This window comes from Tamandua tetradactyla, chromosome 14, assembly GCF_023851605.1.
Source record: "Tamandua tetradactyla isolate mTamTet1 chromosome 14, mTamTet1.pri, whole genome shotgun sequence".
In the NCBI taxonomy this organism is placed as follows: Eukaryota; Metazoa; Chordata; class Mammalia; order Pilosa; family Myrmecophagidae; genus Tamandua; species Tamandua tetradactyla.
In genome coordinates this window covers 36,879,326-36,905,004 of record NC_135340.1, presented here as the reverse complement: position 1 = coordinate 36,905,004, position 25,679 = coordinate 36,879,326, and the positions used below count along the sequence as shown (strand labels likewise).

The 25,679-nt window shown below is 33.6% G+C and overlaps 1 pseudogene; it reads right to left on the bottom strand.

The window, feature by feature from the left end:
* Positions 1–16,124: 16,124 nt before the first annotated feature.
* Positions 16,125–17,064, bottom strand: LOC143654932 (olfactory receptor 4K13-like; annotated as a pseudogene).
* Positions 17,065–25,679: the final 8,615 nt, after the last annotated feature.

The window sequence follows — 25,679 nt, the reverse complement described above, 5'->3', positions numbered from 1 at the left end:
GATATTGCAGAAAACTGTATCTGAGAGGATCAATTAATAACACAGGAGAGAGAGAACAGATTGAAAGCTATAATAGCTATGCTTGAATTAAGATGTGAGAAAAAGCAATATGGTGTTTTGAAAACATTTAATTAAAGATGGAAATCTGGGACTGAGAACCAACTCTGTCTTGAACGACTGGTTCATCTTTTCTTCTGGGCCTCATGTTTCTCATCTGTAAAACAAAGTGATTAATCTTGATCTTTGGGTTCCTATTCAGCCTCCAAATTTAATCTGTCTATTACTCTTTCCCATTTCAATTTTTTAAAATTTCTTATTAGCTAATTTGATTTTTACTTTGAATTATCTCATATAAATATCTGATATAGCCTGTCTAGCAAATTTTTGTCTAGAAATTTCTCCATGATAACTTCTTTACATCCATTCTTAAGTAGAATTTTCTTTCTTGTTTGTGACATTTTCTCTAACCCATATACATCCTGTACTTTTTTTAACTGAGGGTCCTACTGTAAATTTTGCTCCCTAATGCTCATATCACTTGGTCACCCTTTGTGTTTGTCCTTCCCCCAAAAGTAAGTTAGTCTCTACATTGTTTATCCATTTAAAATATTTCAAAACCTTAAAATGTGCTGAACTATTGAGACTGATCTTCTATATCTCATAATTTATCCCAAGATAATGATTATGGATGGATTATAAAATCCTTGTGGCAACATCATTTATAGTTTAAATGTTGATACAATCTAAGTGTTCTACAATTACTACTCACAATCATAAATACAATGTAGGAAATCCTGTAGGATATAATATTGCACAAAGGATAGAATGATGTCTAAGAAACTATTTAAGAATATATTTATTTTTTCAGTAATAAAAGGCAGGTTGAAAAACACTCTATGCAAGTATGATCATATTTTGTAAATGTTAAATATTTATATATACATATATATGCATATATGTACATATATACACATATCCATATATAAAGAACTTCAAACCCAAAATACCCAAATATTCCTTACTGGAATTCCCATGGGAAATGACATGTTCGTGTTCAGATGTATCTTAGGAGTAAGACAGTACTAAGCAGAAATTTCAAAATTAAGGATAGGAAACTAAAACAGCTGAGCTTTTTTTTAAATTCCTTAATCTAATTTGATGTAATCTTTATAATTTTGAAAATAATCTCCCATAGGAAATACAAGTTGTGCAAGCAGTCATAATGTGGCTAACAAGATAAAAAATCGGGAGCTCTTAGTAACTTATTTAAACTTGAGAATAACTTCTTCAGGAAAATTAATTATAAAAGTGTTTTATTAATCTTACCATATTCTACCATCAAAATCAAGTAACTTCTTCTGCAAAAAAGCCCAAAACTTATAATTAGACATGATATTTTATAATGATAGAAACATAAATAGGATGTTACTTAAAGATTGTTTCTGATAGGTGTAAATAGTGGAAATAGTTCCCACTAGCATTCATGTGGTGTTATACCTTGGAATTTTCCACAAACTCATTCTATGCCTTAGGAAAATCACTTTCTCCTTGAAACCTGAAAACTAAGACAAAATGGCAATGGAGAAAAAATGAGAAAAGGTATGAATATGCTTTCTGAGGTTGAAATCTTATACAAGTAAGAGTTGAGATTATTATTTCATGTATTTGATATGGATACGTTCTGTATGCATAGCCTATAGCTTATTCTAGGAAGTGAAGGTAGGAAAGCCAAAAAATAGTAAATGAAAAAAGAATATCACAGGCAGGCTACATGGTGACCAATAGTTATAGGGACCTTGGGGAAGTATTGGTGACACAGGAAGACAAGGGACTGGATGGTAGAGGGAAATGGTTTTGTGGGGAGCTGAAGCAAATAAGGATCAGTCCTAAGACACTGTGTCACAGATGGTAGGTTGTAGGCAGGCTTACAATGAAAATGTGAAATTGAGGTATGGGCTGATTTTGAAGAAGTAGGTTATGCCACCAACTGCAGCTGCAAGGAGGTGTGTAGCATGCACATGACATCATGCACGTTATGACATCGTGCAAAGTTTAGGATGTGCAAAGCTGCTCATGTGGGTGAGGATCATTGTGAAATCAGAAGAATGGCCAAACATTTTTTGCATATTCTGCCAGGAGACAAAGGCTCAGAAGGTCAAGAGAAATTGAACAACATGTTGCTTTTACTTCCAATGTGGAGATATTGCCACCAATAGCAACTGTAACTACTACTCACTGTTAAGTATTCCATGTTCTATTTTTACTAAAAATTTCTTTACTCCTGGATAACATATAGTGTAACTCCACAGTTAGAATATTTTGAAGGATTAAATGGTTTGATGAGCAAGGGGAAAAGGAAGTTGTACTGAGAATACAAAGCTCTATGTTAACATGTGACAGGAGGGGTGAGAATTCCCCTACATAACTGTCTAGTGATAGTAATACATGAATGCACATTGTTCAAGAAAACGGAGGGCGATCTGGTTTGAAGAGACATTCAAGCTGTTAGTTCTATGAACTTTCTTTAGATTGTGTGTTAATTAATGGAGTAGGGGGTATGAGTGCAGGGGTTGTGATTTTAAAAAATGGTTTAAGGTGTCTAACACTAATTAGCACAGCAAATCAGCTGAGAAAATATAGATTTCATTTAATAAGTGATCAATGAGCAACTAAAGAAAACAGGTATAAAGTGCCCACTCATGGACTATGGAGGTTCAGAGAACTAAAAAGGATGTTTTCAGTGATGAGATCATATTCAATTTAGTTTTCCTAATATGGAGGGAACTAAAATTTTATTTATAAACTTGAAATTCAATTACCAAAGATTTGATGAATATTAAGTCTCTTAGGCCTTTTCTTAAAAGTTCCAGTATGATATATTTATACATCTAGGCATGTCAGTTTCTTGCATCCTGATCAATGCCCCCAAATATTTCTTTCTTTCTCTTGCCACTTTTTCTTCAGCTTCAGTTCAGGTACCCTAGGTGACTGACATGATCCCCAGACTTCTGATGGTCAGATACGTAATCATTCCCATTATTCAAGGCATCCAAATAAAGCATTACTACAAGATGAGTTTCTGATCCACGAGAAAAGTCAAGTTTGTGGCTGTCTCCAAATATGACCATCCAGTGTAGCACATATCCCAGCTTTGCCTCTCTCGTATAGTTCTCCTTTACTTAAATTTGCATTGACCTAGTGACTTGGCCCTTATCCATAGAGTGTGGTGGAGATTATGTTGCATGACATCTAAGTCTAGTCAGGAAGAACTCTGAAGCTTCTCCCTGGACCTTTTAGGAATTCGATCTTGGTACTATCCTGGAAGAAGCCTTAGCTACCTGGAAAGGTCACATGAAGGAATTCTGTTCAGTAGTCCCAGATGAGTTCCAGAAGACAGCATCATTCCCATTCATATGAGCCATCTTGTAAATCCAACCTAGTCAAGGCCTAGGATGACTCTGGTCCAGTCATGTCATGTGCTACAACTGCAATATATATCCAAGTAAAATTACCTATCTGAACCCAACAACCTATGTAACTACACAAGTTCATAATAAATGTTTTAAACCACTAAGCTTTGGGGTAGTTTTTAATGCAGCAAAAAATAGCCAGAGCAGGGCTCTTGGAAGAAGAGCTCATAAATGCCTTCTTTTCTCTCCTAGTGCCCCATAATCACCAAACTTGATGTACTTCTGCATTTTCCCAATTTTTTCTCTCCCCCCACCTTGACCAGAGGGCCTAAAGGCTTCATTCCCCCATGACAACTGTGTAGACAATGCATCTTCCCTTCTGAATAGCCTTAGTCCAGTCAACTAGCATGTGCATTACAACAACAAGTATCTGATACAACCCCAAATCATTTTTAAATGAATTTCACAAGCCACTTCCTAAAGTCACACAAAATATTTTTTCTTGTAGTAATGTGATAGCTAAAACTCTGGCTTAATATTTTAATTTATAATTCAGGTAGAAAAATCAATAGATACTCAACTCTTTATGACTCACTCTATTATATTCCTTATTTCCAGGATTTCTGAGCATTATTCACATTTTAGACCAGATATTGTTTTGCAGAGTCTGTTCAATGTGCTGTAGGATATTTACAAGTACATCTGGCCCTTACCAACTAGATGACAGTAGTCCTCCTTCTACTGTGACAACCAAAATTTTCTCCAGATTACCAAATATTCTGTATAGGACAAATTTTCCCCTAGTTAAAAATCACTGCTCTATCCTTTTGGGAAAGTTTTACAGGAAAATAGAAAACTCAGAAAACATAAACATAAATAACAATATATTCTTAAGAAGTGATAAAAATATTATAAAATAGTAAAAAGGCAAATTTTGAAACTACAAATTATTTAAAAATATATGAGAAAGAAAGCATTAATATCAACAATCAGAAAAGGATCATCTTGCTTGATTTCCAAGGTAGCTACCTGAAATTTCTTTTAAAAATTGTATAAAAGAATAGTCATGTCACAGAACAGTTATTTCAAATAACAGACAAACCTGTAGGAAATATTGCATAATCTCATTAGAATTCTGAAAAATGCAAAATAAAATAACAATGAGATTCACTTCCCACCCATCTGAAGGAAAACATTGAAAACATGTTAACACTTAACATTGGTGTGGTTATTACAAAAAGGGTACTCAAACTATAACTGATTTCTTTAAAGGTACTAATACTGTATTTTAAGATGAAGAATACCTATGCCATGGTAGTCTATCACATGAAAATGAAAATAACAACATATGAAAATACGTGTGTATAGACACTGCTTTAAATGGTTTGGGTGTCAAAAACAAGACAGGAGGAGCAATGTAAATGTTCATCCTTTAGGGTTGATAGAAAATGACATTTTTACATTTACTTCTTTATTGGATATTAGAAATATTTTTATAATATTTTCCTCTTTTTATTCATGCTCACAAGAGCTAAAACTGGCCTCAATCAAAAAACTTTTAAAGGGCTATTAATGGAGAAAAAGAAAGAACAAAGGAAATATCCAAACACCATGATAATGTGAGCATTTAAGTCCATCCCGCCTGGAGTGTTAATGTTAGACCATAAGACAGGCTGGTCTAAGGGTCTACTCATCAAAGTTTGTTTCTCTCATCATACCTTTTAAGGAGTAATTGTGCCACATCAAAATGAAAACATCTTGTCTACAAGCAATATGAGTTGGAGAGATGGAGTACTTTATTGAAACTATGTGTGAAAAGCACTTAGCACGACATCTTAAATATAGATGGCAAATAATACATTTTAGTTCATTCTTGTTAACTTATTCAAACTTATAGCGATGATAGGCTGGAATTCAAACTCAGGGCATTGTGTCACCAGAGTTATGTTTTCTGAACTGTAGATTTAATGCTTATCTTAAGCATAGCCTTATGAATCTTTGCAACAGATCAACGATCCTGAATATTTTTATATTTACAAGCTTTTAAATATTGGGATTTTTTTAGAATTAATAGGTAAATATATACATAAAGAAAGAAAAGGTGATAATTCAAATACCTGTCCTGTTATCACACGAACATATTTTGTTGCTTCTCAGTATTGTGTTGCTTTTTGAGTAGAATTCTCTGCTGCTCTAGGTCAAAATGCTCACATGACTTAGTTAATAATAGATATTTCTTTGGTATGGAATTGATGGTATTCATGATGATTTTCTCCTTAAAAGAAGCAATATTACATTTTAAAAGAGTGTAATTTAACCTTTGCTGTAACTAAGTATATCACCAGCAGCTTCAACAAATAGACTTTTGACATGATTTATATATGCTGCTTCACCAGAGTCTTCTTGCACGATGGTTAAGACCACATGGATGCCAAGAACACTTTTACATAAGAAATTTAATAACTTTTTCATCATTACATCACAGGATTCCTATTTTCAGCCATGAACTTGGAAGTTTTCATACATTTGTATTTTTCTGAAATACTTTGTAAGTCAGGGAATATCCCAATTGAGTTAGAATGCTGCTTCTCACTTTTCCCATACATTCACACCAGAACTCACCTCCTCCTGCCTGCAGTGGTTGTGAATCTCCACCCAGGAAGAATATTTTGAAGATCTTGTCTGGGAAAACATTTATTTGAAGTTCCAAGATCCCTTCAACTGGCACTTTGGTCTTCCCTAAGTTTAGGATGCTAACTTGGTCTTCCTCGACTCCTCCAACCTCTCTTATTTAATTTAGTTGCTGGAATGGATTATGTCCTTCCAGTTTGGATCCTGTGGATGGCCTATTGGATGACTATGTAGTAAGACTTCACCTCACTAGTTTATCTCACTTAGGATCCTAGTTTTTCCTGGACTCTAGTACTATCCCATGGCTGTGGACAAATGGTTTTGTGTTTATCAGTAACAACTGTGGATCCCTCACTCCATTGGCTTACCTGTCTTTGTATGTGTTTCAATGATCTCTTAATTATGGGGGCACAGTAGCTAAAGATTCCCAGAGCAACAATGAGTAGTTTAGTTGCATGTTTTGCTTGTTAAATTGGAATAAACTTTCCTAATTAAATTACTTTCCTGGTAAGCTTTGTGAAACCAGAAAACTGATAGCTCTATCTGTTTATTGTCAATTCAGGTGACTCTGGTACTGATTAGGTCATAAAGAGCATATTCTGTAGTAGATTAAAAGCAACAACAAAAATAAAAACAAGCAGGAACTATGACTGCATTTATGAATTTCATTTTCAACTGTCAAGATTCCTTGGTCTTTTCCCTTACTCAGGCTCATTTTTCCTCCTGTCCCAAACATTATTTTTTTTGTTTTTGCTCCCTACCTTCCATTGTTTTTCTCAGTCCTCTGGAAAAATGACAGGATCCAAAGTTGGTCTCTCACATTTACTTATTCACCTTTTCCATCCTTTGCTTTTCATCCAATTTATAATGAACAAAGCAGGTATTTACTTGGTGCTCCTCCAATTAGAGAGAGGAATTGGACAGAACTACTCATCATATTAGATTATTAAGGGAAACCAAGCACAGGAAAGTAGGGGCAATTATGGGTAGACCATTGGAGTAAAACTCAGACCAAATGTTCTTATTTCTGAGGTCTATGCAGTTTAATATAAGTACAGGATAGGCCTGAATTATCATCATTATCTTCCTCATCATCTAACACCGAATTGAATTTTTCAAGCTCTGTTTTTTTTCTATCCAGCCTCTTTTTAAAAAACAGATGATGAGCAACTCTGGCTCTTAAAATTTCTCTGCTGGAATTGGTTGTAGTTTAATCAACAACAATAATACCTAGAAAACCCTAAATTTAGGTACCTATTTAGACTAAAAGTAGCTTAGATTCTCCAAATTAGATAGGCTACTGAAAGTTGGATGCTTATTTTAAGGATTTTAATCTAGCAGCAAATTAGCTCCCTTCAAAAAAGGCTGAAAGGAGGGTTTTAGGAAATTACCTACCTTTTAAGAAGAAATGTGTACATTCAAATCAATGAATTACTCTCTTGCCTTTAATATTCCTTCTATTCAATATCCATACCTAAATAACATATTAAGAGCTTTTCCTAACAAACTGAATCAAACTTGATTCTTTTCTCCTTTTTACTTCATAGCTCTTTGATGTAGTTACTGGTATATATTTTTCTCTTCCTTTTAAAAATATGAATACTTTGATTCCTTTATTCTTGAAACTTTAGCACCAGAGTGCCTATCATATACTAACAGATCAACATTCTCTCCTCATAATAATAAATATAATTACTTAATGATTCTCTGCTCTTTACCTGCATTTCTAATAGGAAAATCACTTCATTTTGCTTACATAATTCTGAATTTAATTATTTGGGGGGCTCATTTTCCAGAATTTCTGATGCATTTTTCAAATCCTAAGACTGCCTTTCATGACTGATTATAGCAAATTCATATAAGAATTATTTTGAATAACAGACAAAATTTATGATTTTAGAAATGTCTCTTATGCTTACCAGTTCAGAAGCAGTAACAGGCAATGAGTTCAGATGAGAAAATATCTTGAAGGAACCTTCTTAGTTCAGTACCATTAAGAAGAAACATATCACAAATTTATATGGAATCCAACCAACCTGAGAACTTCCTATTATGGTGTATGTAACTGTTATGTAATGTCCTATTAGTAATGGGAAACCCTGAGAACACTTAGCAGGGTATTTTAAAGGGAATTCTGTCAGTTGTGGGACTGATGCTTCAGGGCTGCAAAGTATTTTTTGGCAGTTTGGTTTGTTAATATCAATGAGAGTTTGGATAACACACATGAGGGTAGATTGGTTAGGATATAGGAGATGTTTTTAAAGGTGGAGAAGTTGGCTTTATTTCTTCTCTCATTTTCAGTTAATTGTGGTACCATTATATATTTGGTTATTGGTTGTGTAAGAATGGAAGTAAGGTTACTTAAGAGGTATATGAAGACAAAAGTATGTTGAGGAAGTCTCTTAGGGCTAACTTCTGGTGAGATGAATGTCACTTTTCTTCAGGTGCTCATATTGAGGAAACTAACTGTGGGTCATGTTATGGGGGGAGAATATCCAGACAGTGCTTTAAAGAGAAAGACAAGACTTCAGAATGGATATGAAGGATGAGAGACTAGATCTTAGGAAGAAAGTTGTTCGTGAATTTGGAGTTAAATAATAATATTTCCACTATAAGCCATGCCACTTCTCTGATGCTCCAAGCAGTCATTAGTTTCATTCCCACGCTCAGCCATTAATTTCCTAATTCCTAAAGTAAATAATCATTCATGTTAGACTATTTCCTAGTCATAGGACAAACAAGCACAAAGACACACTCCTGGTTCACCACAAACTTGTAGTCAATTGATAAAAAATGTCCAAGATACAAACAGCTTTCTATATAACAGGTGTTGGGTTGAGTGTTTAATATACATCCTCTTATTAGTTATCTTGTAACATTGATGTTAAGATTTTGTTAGTTCTCACATAACATTGGTGTTAAGATTTTAATTATCAATATGATCATTGTTATTTTAATCATCTAAAGATGAGGAAAATGAGGCATGTAAATCTTCATAAATTTACCCAAAATCACAGCAAATGAGAAGTAATGACCTAAATCTCTTACCTTTCCATTAAAAAAGATAAACCTTTTGTCCTCTATTTTATAATTTGACTCCATGACAATCACATGGAATTCAATTAAATATATTTTTATAATTGCACTATAAAATATTTTAGACAGGCATCAAAGTTCAAGTGTCCTTTGAGAGTAATCTAAAAAAAATTCTTCCTAGTAAATCAGGATTCAAAATATGCTTGTTATTTGACAATTTTTCTTTTGCTGGACAAATGTGGATTCAGCAAAATGTTAGAGTAGTGATAACAGGTGTTCTAGTTTCAAGCTTCTGGAATGCAATATCCCAGAAACAGAATGGCTATTAAAAAGGAAAATTTTTTAAGTTGCAAGTTTATACTTCCAAGGCCATGGAAATGTCCAAATTAAGGCACCAACAAGAGGTTACCTTCACTTAAGAAAGGTCAATGAAGTTTAGGGTTTCTCTCTCACACAGCTGGAATGGCAAATGGTGATGTCTGCTAGCTATCTCTCTCATCTTCTGGTTTCATGAAGCTTCCGCCAGGGCATTTTTCTTCTTCATCTCAAAAAGTCTCTGGCTGAGTGAGCTTTCATGGCTCTTAAGCTTTTTCCAAAATGGTCGCCCTTAAAGTGCTCCATTAAGCAACCCTACCTTGAATAGGTGGAGACACATCTCCATAGAAACCATCTAATCAAAAGTAACCACCCACAATTGGGTGGGCCACATCTCCATGGAAGCAATCAGAAAGGTCCCACCCAGCAGTACTGGATGAAGATTAAAGGACATGGCTTTTCTGGGGTACACAAGATTCAAATCAGCACAACAGGTTACCACAACACAACCACCTGATACCACAGATGTATTCTTTTATCCACAAGAAGTTCTCTATATAAGTTTAACAATAGTAATATATAATCAAAATGTATGATTACCAAGTAAGTTTTTGTATTTCATTCTATGCCACAACATATTCTTTCTTATAATACTATAATATTTATACTCATGAATATAGCCACTGATAGGTCCCCAATGAGAGAGAAAAAATGTAATTGGATGATGTCTGTTTCAGGTGTTTATTTTCAAACCATATCACCTAACTAATGTTTTCTTACCAGGAGCGGTTCGTGGGGATCTTTAGAAACCTCATACATTGCAGGAAGTAACAGATAAGCAGGATTTATGTTGTTCATAGGAACAAGGACCAAACCTACATTACAAAACTCTCTTTGGATATCTGCTTTTATTGCTGACCTCATGTCTACTTTCACTTTGCTATAATAGGTAAAATGCCACTGGCTTTGCTAAGACTGAAAATATGAGAACTTTGCTACTAATGGTGGCAGCCCAATGGATTTACATTCTCAGCTTCGTTATGTATATGACTCACATCCAAGTGAAATTCTCCTGCAGGTAGATGCATCTGATGGGAAGGAAGCTAGGTCACATATCTTTCACTTGTCACCAGGATGTTTGTGAGATATAGTCTTTATTTTATTCTTCGTTTGCAAGGCAAGGAACACTCCATGAGGATTAAAAGCATATAATGAAGTTATTCAAAAGCTTTTGAACAGCCACCAGAGATAGAGGTCGCCACCTACATGACCAGGAAGACATGAACAGGTTAAGTCTATGGAATTTGCATGTGGTTCAACTCTCTTTGTGTAACAGTTCAAAGAGTAGAATGGAGAGGTGAAAACAGCACTTCGGTGTTTCTATTTTGAACAGAAACCAGAAGAGGTTTCCCCAGAACAGTAGTGAAAAATAATTCATGTAAAATGTTATTATAAATTATCCTAAAAATAAAAATAAAAGTTGTCAGCAAACTATCAGGGGGAAAGCTCTTTCACTGAGGTACAACCTAGCAATGCAACAGAAATAACAAGAAAGATAGTGATCTGAGAAATGTAATTGAAAGGTCGGAAAATATCCTGCTGAAGCAATGGTGACCCTGATCCAATATAGGGAGAAATCTTTACAGATAGACAGAGCTTGCTGGGGCTATAAAATTCCAGAAAGCATTTAAATTGTGTTCCCACTTTTTTCTTTCATATTATGATTATTTTAACATTGTAGATAAACAACTGTAGTAAAAATTTTTCCAGATACATTGTTTTTAGAAAAAAAACAAAAGAAGGTCTACAGCAAGCTAACTTTTGACAGCTTGCTATAAGAAAAAGGCCATTATGAAAATGAAACATAGGAAACAAAACACAAAGCAATGAGATTGGCTACATGCAATTGGTGGTTGGAAAGAATAGGAGACTGGAAAAGGATTTGAAATTATGAGAGGGGAGTGCTACTGCTACCATACCATAAATTAGAAATGAAGGGGAACAAATTTAACTATTTCAAATGAATAAAATAACCACACAGAAGGGGGAAGTGTGGAACTAACTAAATTAACTTGATCATAATGCTTAGACCACATACCATAAAAATGAGGAACCCTAATTGCTATATATATATTTTTTATTTTTGTCAGTTTGTTTTATAAAGTGGTGTGGTTTAAAATTTCTGAGTGGTGCATTTGGAATATTTTAGAATTGAGAAAACAAGCAAAGATACAGTTAATAAAGGGTGCCAGGTTTCTCAGTATTGGAAAAATGAGTTAAAAGTAATGAACTGAAAGGGGAAGGCAAGAATAAATGTGTTTTGCAGATGATCTTGAAAATAGAAGTATGAATAATTGATTGGTTTTGCATTTATCACATGATCATTGGATAAAGTTTTCATGAGGAACAGAATATGTATATAGGCTCGAATTAGCTTCCTGGAAATTGTTTATTAAATGTTAACTTTGGAGTGGATAACCTAACAGACACAAACCCCAAGTGAGTTATCAAAGTTAATACTATCAGTAATGGCTCAAATCATTATCTACTGCCTAATATGAAAGACTCAGAAGGACAAAGCATCATTCTTGTGGTATTACTGCCCAAAATGAATAACTTGAAACTAATTAAGAGGAAACATGTGACAAAATTAAATTCCAATATCTGTACCCTTCAAAAATGTCAAGGTTATGGAAATCAAAGAAAGATTAAAGTGTAATAAGTTATTGCCAAATAAATGACAATGAAATGCAACTTGGGACCCTTGATTTGTTTCTGAATCAGCTTGTTTTTAAATTTTTTTCTAAAAAGATGTTATCTGAACAATTGGCAAAAATTTGAATAAGGTCTATATTAGATATTCATCTTATATTAATATTAACTTTCTGATTTTGAAAGTTGCACTGTTTTAGATAACATATAAAGCTATTTAGAGATAAAAGGGCATCACATCTTTAATCTATTCTCAAAGTTCATAGGAAAACGTATCTACACATATATAAGTCACATGTGTGATATGTAACATATACATGTATATAAACACAAATAAGTATTTTATATGTACATAAATCAACGTATCTCTCTATATATAATATACATGTTTTGTAACTATCATATATATATTGTATACACATAAATGACCAATATTAAATATTAATATTTACTTTTCAGCAAAAAAAACGTTTAACCTACAAGCAACAAACAATGCAAAATAATTGCAAGTTGAAAATAAAGGAAGGATATTATGAGTAAAAATTTAGAACTCCATCAGAAGACATAAAATTTTATTTGAATCAATGGAGGAATGTATCTTGGTCATGAGAGGGATGACATAATATAACAAAAATACTGATATTATATCTATCTAAATATATATAATAAAAATTCAGCTAACCTTGTAAAAACTCATCTTAAAACATACATAAATAAAGATGTGTAGGTTGTTATTTTTTTTCATTTTTTATTATATTTTTCTTTGTTCTTTTTTTCCTTATCTTTTAAAATTATTTTGTTTTTAATTTTTTTATCTTTTATTTCTTTTTTAAGTTGTCAGTTTTTAATGGAGTAACAAAGGGAGTAAACACACCAACTAAATACTGAACCATGTACAAAGTAATAGTACTAAAATAATAAAGTAATGGTGAAAAATTAGTGGAACTGAATGGAAAACTCAGATACACACAAACACTAGAGAGAGAGAGAGAGAGGGAGAGGATAGCTTTGATAGTCCTATATGTTGACACAGCAACATAATTGCAGAAAGGCAGGTTATTTTGTATATATTGCTTGAATAGGGGGTTACTATAAGGAGATAAATAGAGTTGGGTTCCTACCTTCCATGGGTACAAAGGTGAACTCCAGAAACATTTAACAACAAAATGTGAAAGATATAATGAAACACTGATAGAATAAAATGTTGAGATACATCTTGGTAATCTATAGTGGGGAGGATATCTTATAAACACATCTTTAAAAAAGAATTCAAAGGTAACTTTTTAATCAATAGAAACATATTAATTGTAAAAATAATTTCAGTCCAATGAAGGAAAGGAGAAACAAAATTAACAGACCACAGATTCAAAATAAATACTTGTTATATATAAAATCGATGATTCATCACACTAAATGTCAAGATTATTACAAAACATCTATACGTAAGACAGTGTAGTGTTGTCTCAGAATCAAAACAATAAATGGAAGTGATAAAAGAAGATGGAAACAAACTCAGGAATATAAGGACAATTGATGAATTGTAAAGGTGACATTATAATCAGTAGGGAAACACTCTGCAATAAGCGGTATTTGTATGATTGCTTATATCAATACATAAAAAAGAAATTGGATTCCAGCAGGTATTGATAACTCTAGCTACATGTTGGATTAAACAACCAAATGTAAAGAAGAATACTTTAAATCATAAAAACCACAGTAGAGAGAGTGGTAGAATGCTCATCTTTCATGTGGGAGACCCGAGTTCGATTCCTGGACCATGCACTCACTCCCACCACCCTCCAAAAAATCATAGTAGACTATTTTAACCTATCAATTGTAGAAATATTTTACATTTAAAAAACCATAAAGGAAAAGATTAATAAATGTACCTGTATTGCATTTTTTATATTTATAAATATCACAAAACATTAAAAATAATCTACAGAAGTAAGAATGTTTACAATGCATATATCTGAATGACAAATGATATGATCTAAAATATATAATTATTTAAAAGCAATTTGTAAAAGAAAAGCCAATAGAGAAATCAGCAAAGGACGTGCACTGGAAGATCTTCAAAAGAGAAAGAGATTATCCAGTTAATATCTGAAATGATATCAAATATACTATAAACCAAAGAAATACAATTAAAGGGTAAATTGTTTTTATCCACATCTAAATGACAACATTAAAATAAAATCCTTGCTAAACCCTGATGTAAGGTCATGAAAAGTCATGAAAAAATTAAGATCCCCTCAAAAACCCAGTGGAAGTGAAAATTTCTACAATTTTGGAGAGCAATCTGGGAATTTCTAGTAAAATTAGAATGTTTATACCTAAAAATAAGCATTTTCATTTCCAAGTATATAATAGAGAGATATTATCATGTATTTGAAAAAATATATAAGTATATTCAATTGAACCATTATTTATAACAGTAAACAAATGGGATTACTCTGTCTCTTAAAAGGATGAGATCTAAATAAATTTTAGCAAATGCAAAGTGTAATAGAAGACTTTGTAGCCATTAGAATGAATAGCCTAGAGTGATGCATATCTAAATAAATAAAAATTAAAATATAAAGTTGAATTAAAATAAATTTTAAAATATTATTATATTTTAAATAATAAAATATTAACATTTATATCAATTTTTAACATAACCAAAATTAATGCCAATGAATTTATACATGAGCAAAATAGCTTAAAAATTCTACAGAGGAATAATGCTTTCTCTAGAAAGACAGAATAATTTGTTGTGAAGTTTGCTTAAAGACACTTATTGACTCTAATAATCCATTTTTTCACATTGAAAAAGTTTGAAACAAATATGGCAAAATGGTGTGAATTTGAAATATTACACTCTGCATCATTACCTACATTTAAATTGTTAATCAAAATAGTTTAGAAGAAACAGATGTGAATATACCCAAAGATCCCCAAGGACCAGTTTCCTATTTTTCTCAATGCATTTTTAAAATAAAAATTTAGACTAAATTACCCCATGCACAAACAGCTAGGAAAACATTTTGAAGCATCCTTTGGCCTCTAGTTATACTATTGTACATATCGTTTGAGGCAGTGAAGGAGAAATAATGAAAAGACGTCCATAAAAGACACTATATACTATGAAAAAAATAACAATATGAATTTGATTTTCTAAAGGATATATGATCTAATTATTCGAATGGTCAGAGGCTTTAAACTAACCTTTATGATGCAGAAGACTTTCCGACTTTCTTAATGCAACTTAGAACCAGCTTGAATACTCTCATTTTCCCACCATAAGCTAAAATGTGACTGCCTGGAATATATAAAAGCCTTTCACTAATTATGAGTCTATGAGGATTAACTTATTTGATTCTCAAGAGAAATATGAGTAAATATAAATCCAAACATGGATGACAAATGAAGTAGAATGTAACTCCCTGGCACATGTTTGTCAGGCAGAATTCCTGTTTTTTTTAAACTGACGTGTGTGTCACATCCATGGACGACAGTAACTAATGGGCCGATGTCCTTGTAAAAAAACAGTGTGTTTATTTTCAGAAAAGCCAATAATCTTTCCATATATGGAGAAAAACTGTGGATGTATGTTTGTCGGCTTATGGGTTTGGTGAAATTCATATAATTTTGTGCATATTTATTTATCTAGAGAATTTAGCAGAAAGATCCCTAATTCTCAACTACCAGTTGACAAATAAATGTATATTTGATTTCTCTTTATTCAAGGATATTTAGTTTTGTACTTTTCTGAGCTTCCAACTACAATTAATGAGCCTGTTTTCTATTAATTACAAATATTTGTAATTTATTATCCAAAAACCTGTTTTCAATTTAGATAAAATACTTTCAATAGAACCAACATTTCATAGAAAAATACTGATGGAATAATTGATATTTGAATAAACATTATTGACACGTTTTTAAAATATCTGCACATACAAAAATCAATAACATTTTCTGATGTGTAATGTATACCGGATTTTGCACTAAACACCTTGGTCATCATGGTTCTGTCTAGAAGTCCTGTCTGGAGCTGATGTGCTGGGTCCACTGTCTTCTCATTGCTGCTTTCATCTCCTGATTCCTCAGGGTATAAATAATGGGGTTCAGTAAAGGTGTGATAACTGAATAAAACACAGAGAGAAATTTATCTACTGAAAAACTACTACATGGCCAAGCATAAATGAAGATGCATGGCCCGAAGAACAGAGTGACCACAGTGATGTGAGCAGACAAGTTAGACAGGGCCTTGGAGAGAGCCCCAGAGGATTAATGCTGGACAGTTACCAGGATGATGGTGTAGGAAATGAGCAGGAGCATGAAGCAGAGGAAGGACAGCAGTCCACTGTCAGCAATCACCAGCAACTCCAGGACATAGGTGTCAGTGCAGGCGAGCTTCAGGACAAGGGGAAGATCACAGAAAATGTTGTCCCACATTGGGACCACAGAAGGGCAATGTGATGGTAAAAACCATCTGGCTCATGGTGTGCACAAAACCAACAGCCCATGACAGCAGCACTGAGCCCACGAGCACCTGGCAGTTTCATGATGGCTGTGAGTGGAGAGGTTTGCAGATTGCAATGTACCAATCCACAGCCATCGCTCTGAGAAGAGTCATCTCATTGCCCCCTAAAAAGTGGAGGAAGAACATCTGAGCCATGCAGCCCCACAAGGAAATAGTTTTATTCTCCCTGAGGAGATCAATGACCATCTTAGTGGTTGCAATTGTGGAAATAAACATGTCAAGAAGGGAGAGATTTGCAAGGAGGAAGTACATTGGAGTGGAGTGAAGGTGAGAGACAAAGATTACAGAGACCACAATGAGAAGGTTTCCTGTCATGATTGCTGCATAGGCCAACAAAAATATGAAGAAAAAGAACATTTCAATTTCCCAGTTTCTGGTGAGTCCTAACAAAGCAAACTCAGACATCATTGAAATGTTCATCATGTCCATCAGGTATGATTTTCGTAAAGTCTTTAAAGTGAAGGTAGTCTGGAGCATGACATCATTTCAGCTGAGATAGTTTTGAAGGCTAAGACATATAGAAAGTGCTTATTTGATTCCTATAGGAAGAGAGCAGATGGACATTTCTGAAAAATCCATTGTAATGGATTATTAAGAATTATTTTCATGTTACTGATTTTTCTCTGCCAGAAAGGCACAAATGATGAGAAACATATTGTAAAGTTATGTAAATGCAGTTTGCCAGTATAGATTGTATCTCCATATGGATTTATTTTTACTACTATCATGAGTTCAGGATTTCATGACCCATGATTTTAATGATTCAATGAACAAAATGAGTGAAATTACTATCAGTCAAATGAGAGTTCAATTGAATAAAAGCATACCCACTTACTTTTTTTTAGTGTTTTACTCCTATACCTTCACTCAATTTGAAATATTCAGATATGTGTGTATGAGGGGAAGTATATACCCCATCAGTATGTTACTTTAGTATATTTGTTCTATCAGATATATTACATGTTTACCTCCAATTGCATCCTCCAATTAAATACCAATGATTGCAGTGGCTCCTAAAGGTTTAATGTCTCAATTGTTTCCAATGCATCCTTACCTTTTTCCCTACAGAGAAAAAATCATAAAATAGAATAATTTTTTCAGGAAGCTTCTGGACATTTATATAAATGTTTTGCTTTGTCCAAGCTTTTTGTGATTAGTTCATTGTACCTCTTACTTGGCATGTGAATTTGAAGGATACCTCAGATTAGGTGACATGATTATATAACTTGTATCTTACTTTCTCAGTCTTGATTTAAATCTTTTGGTCCCAGCTTTCTAATATATCTGTACCAACTTGGCTTAGGCATTTGGATACCACTTTACTTTTCATTCTTTATTTCTTTCTTTTTTAAATTTACAGATTGATATACCACACACAAAGAAACACACAATAATAAACAAACACATAATTAAATCACACCCTAGATATGGAGCACCAGTATAGAATGTGGAAAATCAGGTTGGAATTTCAATTTTTTGTCTTAATAGTTCATCAAATATTCAGATGATATTGTTTAGCCCAAATATCAGAAATTTTTTCAAATAAATTAAGAGTCAAGGTTCAAATTTTACTCCTGGCCTCAATTTTTCTAGTGAAATATTGTGTATTAATTTAATTTTCTGTAAGTTTAAAATATTCGAGCCTGATTTGGTTTCTCTCTATAGGACCTATATCTGAGGAGATGAATGGCTTATGAATGGGAGAGCCTAACTTTACCAATGCCATTTACGTGACTGAAGATGAAAAACTATCCCACCTCTTTCAATTGTGGTTTCTTGCTTGAGGGGAATAAGAAAACTAGGGGGTCTCCAGTATTATGTATTGATATTCAGTGACAGCATCATTTCTGTGCTTTTCCACAAAAGCAGTTAATTAGAAGAGCCAATGTATGTGTAAAGTTGTAATTAGCAATTGTTTTGAAATAATTTGGGGCTCACAGTTTCCAGTGATCATGAGTTTGTTAGCTTTTCATAAAAGTATGAAGCCTTGCATACGTATGATAATCCACACATAAATTTCACTCATTAACAAAGAAAATATTTGGAAAAAATCAGATTAGTTTTGGAAATAACCTTTGTGACTACATTCTTAACTCAATTAATATACTTGTATACATAATAGGCAGAGTTTTAATATTAATTTAAATGACCATGGTCTTTATACTCATATACACATTAGGTAAAATAATCAAAAGAATTGCCATAGAAACAGGGAGAAAAGAGCCTTTGGGTTTAGAAAAACAGGTGCTAGTCTTAGGGTTTATACCAAATTTAACAAAAATGAATATATTAGCAGTACAATTAGGCAATTGTATTAAGTAAAAGATCTTGTGAGCTAATCAAGATAGTAAGTGTAGATGAAGGGAATACAAAAAGAAATTGATTTAAATTTAATCATTCACCTAACTAGTATTCCATAAATGTTACCTGAATTAAAATAAATACTCAAAGTAAATATAAAAATAATTACAGTGAATATTAAAAAAAAATCAGTATTTACTATTATTTTCATCTTGCACCTTATTATACTAAATTCCAGACTTGGAATAAGTTTGCAGGTGCTAAACTTAGTCACAGAATTACTTAATTTTTCTTATAATTTCTATTTCCTAAACTATTTTTTCTTTTTATGCAATCTGGATTAAACAAATCCCAATTTGTATTTTGAAAACTCAAGCTGAATGTTAAAACTGACAGTTCTCTTCAGGAATGTGAGTGTTATTCATCGGTCACAGTGTGGCTCTCCTGTTACTTACTGTAACTGGATGCACTTTTCCTTAAGCTAGGAGACCTAAATTATTTGTATCCTGTTGTCTTCATCATTAGAATACTATTTCTGCCTTCAATAATCAAGTTTTACATAAAATGTCTCAACTTTTAAAAAATATATACAATCGAATCATCTAGTTGGCAATGCTATTTAACCTACCTGTTGTAGCTGAGGAGTGATGACTTCAGTGAAATGTAAACACAATGAGATTCTGAATATATATGGGTTATCTTTTGTACCTTTAGGAATATACAAGATAATCATTTGCAGGTTGAATAAAAGACAGAAAACCTATGCATAAGATGTAGAGTTTATCAACTACTAGAGGGAATTGTTAAATTAAACCTTTTGTTTTCCCTAAGGTAGAAGAAGCTTACTCTCTCAGTATTTATGGAGATTGTGCATTCACCAAGTGTATCAACCATTCTAACTTTCTATAGAAAGTTTTCTAGAAAGTGCTTTGTCTTTAAAGCACCAATTCAGTTTGTACACTTTTACAGGGTGAGCACATTGATAGCAAATGAAACTATCATAAAATGCAGGGTTGGGTAAACTATAATTATAATAACTTAATTTTTTAAGTCTGAAAATTTCTAATTAATTTCATAATTGAATGGTTTTATTTATGTAAAATTAAAATTGGCAGTGTTGACACCACTCAAGCTTATAAGGAAATTCATAGACTGGTCTTCAATTAATAAAGAGAAAATCTTGTATTACCAAATTAAGGTATTTGCAAACAGACAGGATAGAGAGAGCAGAGAGAAAGAGAGAGAGATTGAGACAGAGTTTTCACCAGTTTAATGCTCTTTATTGATTATTGATTGCAGTGGAGTTTAAAACTCAACCATTGAATTTAGAATTTCACTGTCCTTTACTATTGCATAGAACTTCATGATATCACACTCAGCAATATAAAAGGAAGAACATGCAGACAACACAGATATTTAATTTTATGTTTAAAAAAATAGGCAATGTACTAAAAGCTGAGAAGCAACAAATGATGGTGGATGAGATCATTACCTGAAGGAATGTTTCCTTGTGTTAATTCTTTACATGTAACCCCTCCAGGGTTCTCCAATATTCTCAACCATATGAAAAAGAAGGGAAGTGAAGATAGTAGATATGTTTTAAACATGGTTCCACATTCACTTCTTTATCCCTTAGCAGATATTTCTAGATCACTCACTCGTTCTAAATGAGCCTTAGAATTTAAATTTTGCATTCTGTGCAACCACTAGCAATCAATCACAATTGCCCTGAAAAATAAAACCTCCATTAAATATCTCTGGTGAGAAGCTATGTGCTAAGGTTTACCATTCTCTGAAAACAGAGAATTCTTTTTTTAAAAAACAGCAACAACAACAACAACAACAAAAAGGAAAGGCATAATTTGTCATTTCTTTACTTTCCAAGTATGGACAAGTATTTAACAAAAGCAGACAAAATTTCATTCACTTCAAATTCCAGTACTTTCAAAGTGAATTAGAGCAAGCTGTCCCCGCTTTATGAGAGTTGATCATCTGGTTTCCAGTGTCACTGCCGGTGTGCTGGCTTGATGTATCCCAGTGTAGAGCTGCCCAAACAAGGCAGATATCCACTATATCCACTCGAGTTCCTGAGGCAGCAATTCCAGGTTTCTCTAGTCCACAGCCCATGGCTTCAGGGCTCCTTGCTGGCTCCCAGATGGGCTAACCAGGCAGTCTGCCAGGCTAGCAGCCTCTCAGTAGGATACGCCAGGGTAAGGACTGAACATGAAGGAATTACTTTCCTATGACCAGTTTTTCTTTTAACATTTTGTTTGTTGTTGTGTAATATAACATATATACAAAACAAAGAAAGAAAAAGCAATAGTTATCAAAGCACTCTTCAACAAGTAGTTACAGGACAGATCCCAGAATTTGTCAGGGTCTACCATACCATCCTCTCAGATTTTCCTTCTAGCTGCTCCAGAATGTAGGAGGCTGGAAGGAATTTATATATTTTATCATCACAATGGACTTTTTTTAATTTTGTAAAAAATAGCACATATACAAAAAGCAATAAATTTCAAAGCACAGCACCACTATTAGTTGTAATACAGATTTCAAAATTTGGCATGGGTTACAATTCCACAATTTTAGGTTTTTACTCCTAGGTGCTCTAAAATACTGGAGACTAAAACATATCAATATAATGATTCAGCAATCATATTCTTTGTTAATCCTAACTTTTCTGTATAACTCTGCCATCACCTTTGATCTTTCTATCCCTCTCTTTAGGGGTATTTGGCCTGTGGCATATTAATTTTGCATGTTGGAAAAGGCTGTCAATAATGTGGGGTAAGGAGATGGAACTAGCTGATAATTCTGGAGAGGCTGGGCCCTGTATGTTTCAGGACGTATCTGGGCCAGGAACCTATCTGGATGTGTAGGTTTCTGGACAGTTACTCTAGTGTATGGAACCTTTGCAGAATCTTATATATTACCCTAGGTGTTCTGTAGGATTGGCTGGAATGGTTTTGGTTAGGGCTTGGCAAGTTATGGTAGGTAGCAAATGTCTAACTGAAGCGTGCTTAAGAGCAACCTCCAAAGTAACCTCTCAAGTCTATTTGAACTCTCACTGCCACTGATAATTTATTAATACACTTTTTTTTCCTTTTGGTTAGGATTAAATTGGTGATTCCAAGGTGCCAGGGCCGGACTCATCTCTGGGAGTCATCTCCTATGCCAACTAGAAGACTTTCACCCTTGAATGTCATGTCCCTAGTAGGGGGGAGTACAGTGATTTCACTTGCAGAGGTGGGCTTAGAAAGAGGGAGGCCACATCTGAGCAGCAAAAGAGGTCTCTAGAGGCAATTCTTAGGCATACCTATTGGTAGGCTAAGCTTCTCCGCTACCTACATAAACTTCACAAGATCAAGGGCTTGGCCTAATGATTTGGTTTTCCCTAAAAACTGTCACAGTATCAGGGGATTCCCTGATGGTAAAATTTAAGAGAACCAAAATTTTTCTCCCATCCCTCAAGGAACTACGCCAATACTTTTTGATTATCTGCTTACTATATTCTAGGATGTATCTACTTCTCAGTCAGTGCAGCCTTCAGCCACCTGCATTCATTAGGCATCAAGTAAAATGCCCAAAGTCCACAGTCCATTAACACCTCAATTTTAGATAATTTCATTGTTCCCAAGAGAGAGATACTGAGTAAACACATCCTCACCAAACAGGAAATCTAAACCTTTTCTTAACTCTTGTCTCTCCCCCCATTATTTACCTCTGTTGTCGCTGTGGTAGTGCTGATATTTTCCTTTTACACATAGCACATAGCATGCAATAGCAATTTTACCCTTGTGCCCTGGACTTGAACATTCTTTGAATCAAAATCATACCTTTAAAGTAGCTCTTACAAGAACTGATTTATATTCCGAGTGTTAATCAATGGGGCACATATGTCTGTACAATGCCTTTCAATCTTCTTCACCTTTAATATGGTAATATTACTTATAGGCCCACTGGAGAACTGCCTTCACTTTTATCTATTCCCTTGCATTTGAGTTCAACCTCATTAGCTAACCATTAACACTTCTCTAGCTTCTGTGTATCTCTAAGTCCCCTATATTCTGCATATTAAGCCTCTGATTTTACCTTTACCATGGCCATAAAAGTTGAGTAATACAGTAGCTATCCTTCTGTGTCTGGCTTAGTCTACTCAGAATTATGTCCTCAAGGCTCATTTATCTTGTCATGTTTCAGGATATCATTTCATTTTACTGCTTATAATATTCCATCATATGTATATACCACATTTTGTTAATCCACTCGTCTGTTGATGTGTTTGTTTTTAACTTTTGGCAATTGTGAATAAGGCTGATATGGGCATTGGTGTGCAAATGTCTGTTTGTGCCATTGCTTTCATCTCTTCTGGGTATATACCAAGTAGTGCTATTGCTGGATCATAAGGTAAGTAATTATTTAGTTTCCTAAGGAACTGCCAAGCTGTCTTCCATCATGGCTCCTCCATTATACATTCCCATTAGCAATGTATAAGTGTCCCAATATCTCCACATTCTCTCCAACATTTATAGCTTCCTGTTTGTTTAACAATAGCCATTAGATCATCTTTGATTTATTTTAGCAATGTTATGCAGTTTTCTATGTACAAGTCCTTTAAATCTCTGGTTAAGTTCATTTCTAATTACTTGATTCTTTAATTTGCTATTTTGAATGGATTTTTTCCCCTTAACTGACTCCTCAGTAAAGTCATTGCTTTTGTATAGGAATGTTACTGATTTTTACACAGTAATTTGTATCCTGCCACCTTGCAGAATTTATTAGCTCAAGTAACTTTGCTGTAGATTTCTCAGGATTTTCCAAGTATAGTATCATAACATCTGTAAATAATGAAAATTTTATTCCTTCCTTTCCAGTATGGATGCCTTTTATTTCTTTACCCTGCCTGACTGTGCTAGCAAGAGCTACTAGCACAATATTGAATAATAGTGATGACAGGAACATCCTTTTCCCTTTTCTGATCTTAGGGTGAAAGCTTTCAGTCTCTCTTCATTGAGTGAGATGCTGGCAATCAGGTATTCATCAATGGCCTTTTAACATGTTGAGGAAGTTACCTTTGATCCCTAACTTTTGAAGTGTTTGTATCAGAAAAGGATGATAAATGTAGTTGAATGATTTTTCAGCATCAATGGAGATGATCACGTGATTTTTTCCTTTCAAGAGTTGTTAATGTGCTGTATTACATTAGTTAATTTTCTTGTGTTGATTCATCCTCACATTCCTGGTATGAACTTCAGTTGTTTGTGATGTATAATTTTTTTAATGTGTTGTTGGATTTGATTTACTAATATTTTGTTTTTATATCTATGTTTATTAAGGAGATTGGTATGTAGTTTTTCATTCTTAAAGCATCTTTACGTGGTTTTAGTATTAAAATGACATTAGTTTCATAAAATGAGTCAGGTAGTGTTCTTTTTACCTCAATTAAAAAAAAAATTGAACAGGATTGCTGTTGGTTCTTTTTGGAATGTTTGATAAAATTTCCCTGTGAAGCCATCTGGTCCTGGGGTTTTCTTTGCAGGGAGATTTTTGATGACTGATTGAATCTCTTTGCTTGTGATTGGTTTGTTGTGATGCATTTCTTCCTAAGTCAGTGTAGCTTATTTGTGTATTCCAAGGCATTTGTGCATTACATCTAAGTTGTCTGGTTTGTTGGCATGTAATTGTTCATAGTATCCTCTTATGATTTCTTTCATTTCTTCAGGGTATGTAGTAACGCACACCTTCTCATTTCTGACTTTGTTTATTTGCATCCTTTCTCTTTGTCATTCTTGCTAGTGGCTCATCAATTTTATTGATTTTCTCAAAGAACCAGCTTTGGTTTTATTGATTCTATTGTTCTTTTGTTCTCCCATTCATTTAACTGTGCTTTAATCTTTGCTATTTCTCTTCTATTTGCTTAGGGGCTAATTTGCCATTTTTCTCACATGCCTGCAGGTGAGCAGTTAAGTCCTAGATTTTTGCTCTTTCTTGTTTTTTAATGTAGCCATAAAAAACACAAATCTTTTTTAATATAGTGCAATAAATTTCCCTCTCAGCCTTTGCAGTATCCCATAAGTTCTGATATGTTGTCTTCTCATTTTCATTTGTCTCCAGATAGCTACTGATTTCTCTAGCAATTTCTTCTTTGACCCACTGATTGTTTCGAGCGTTATTTAGTCTCCATATATTTGTGAATGCTCTTGTTCTCTGCTGGTTATTGAGATCCAGCTTAATTCCATTATAATCAGAGAAAGTGCTTTGACTAATTTCAATGTTTTTGAATTTATCAAGACCTATTTGATGCCCCAGAATATGATCTCTCCTGGAGAATGTTCCATGAGCACTAAAGAAGAATGTATATCCTGGTGTTTTGGAATGCAATGGTCTACATATGTCTTTTAGGTCTAATTCATTTATCAAGTTGTTTAACTTCTATATTTTCTTGTTGATTTTCTGTCTGGTTGTTTGATCTATAGAGGAGAGTGGTGTAATGAATTCTCCCACTATTATTGTTGAAACATGTATTGTTCTGTTCAGATTTGCCAATGTCTAGCTTATATACTTTGGAGCTCCTTGATTGGAAGCATAAACATTTATAATTGTTGTTCCTTCTTGGTGATTTGTCCCTTTAATTAATATACAGTGTCCTTTGTCTCTCATGATGTATTTATACTTAAAATCAATTTTGTCTGATATTACTATAGCTACTCCTGCTTTCTTTTGGTTACAACTTGTGGAAA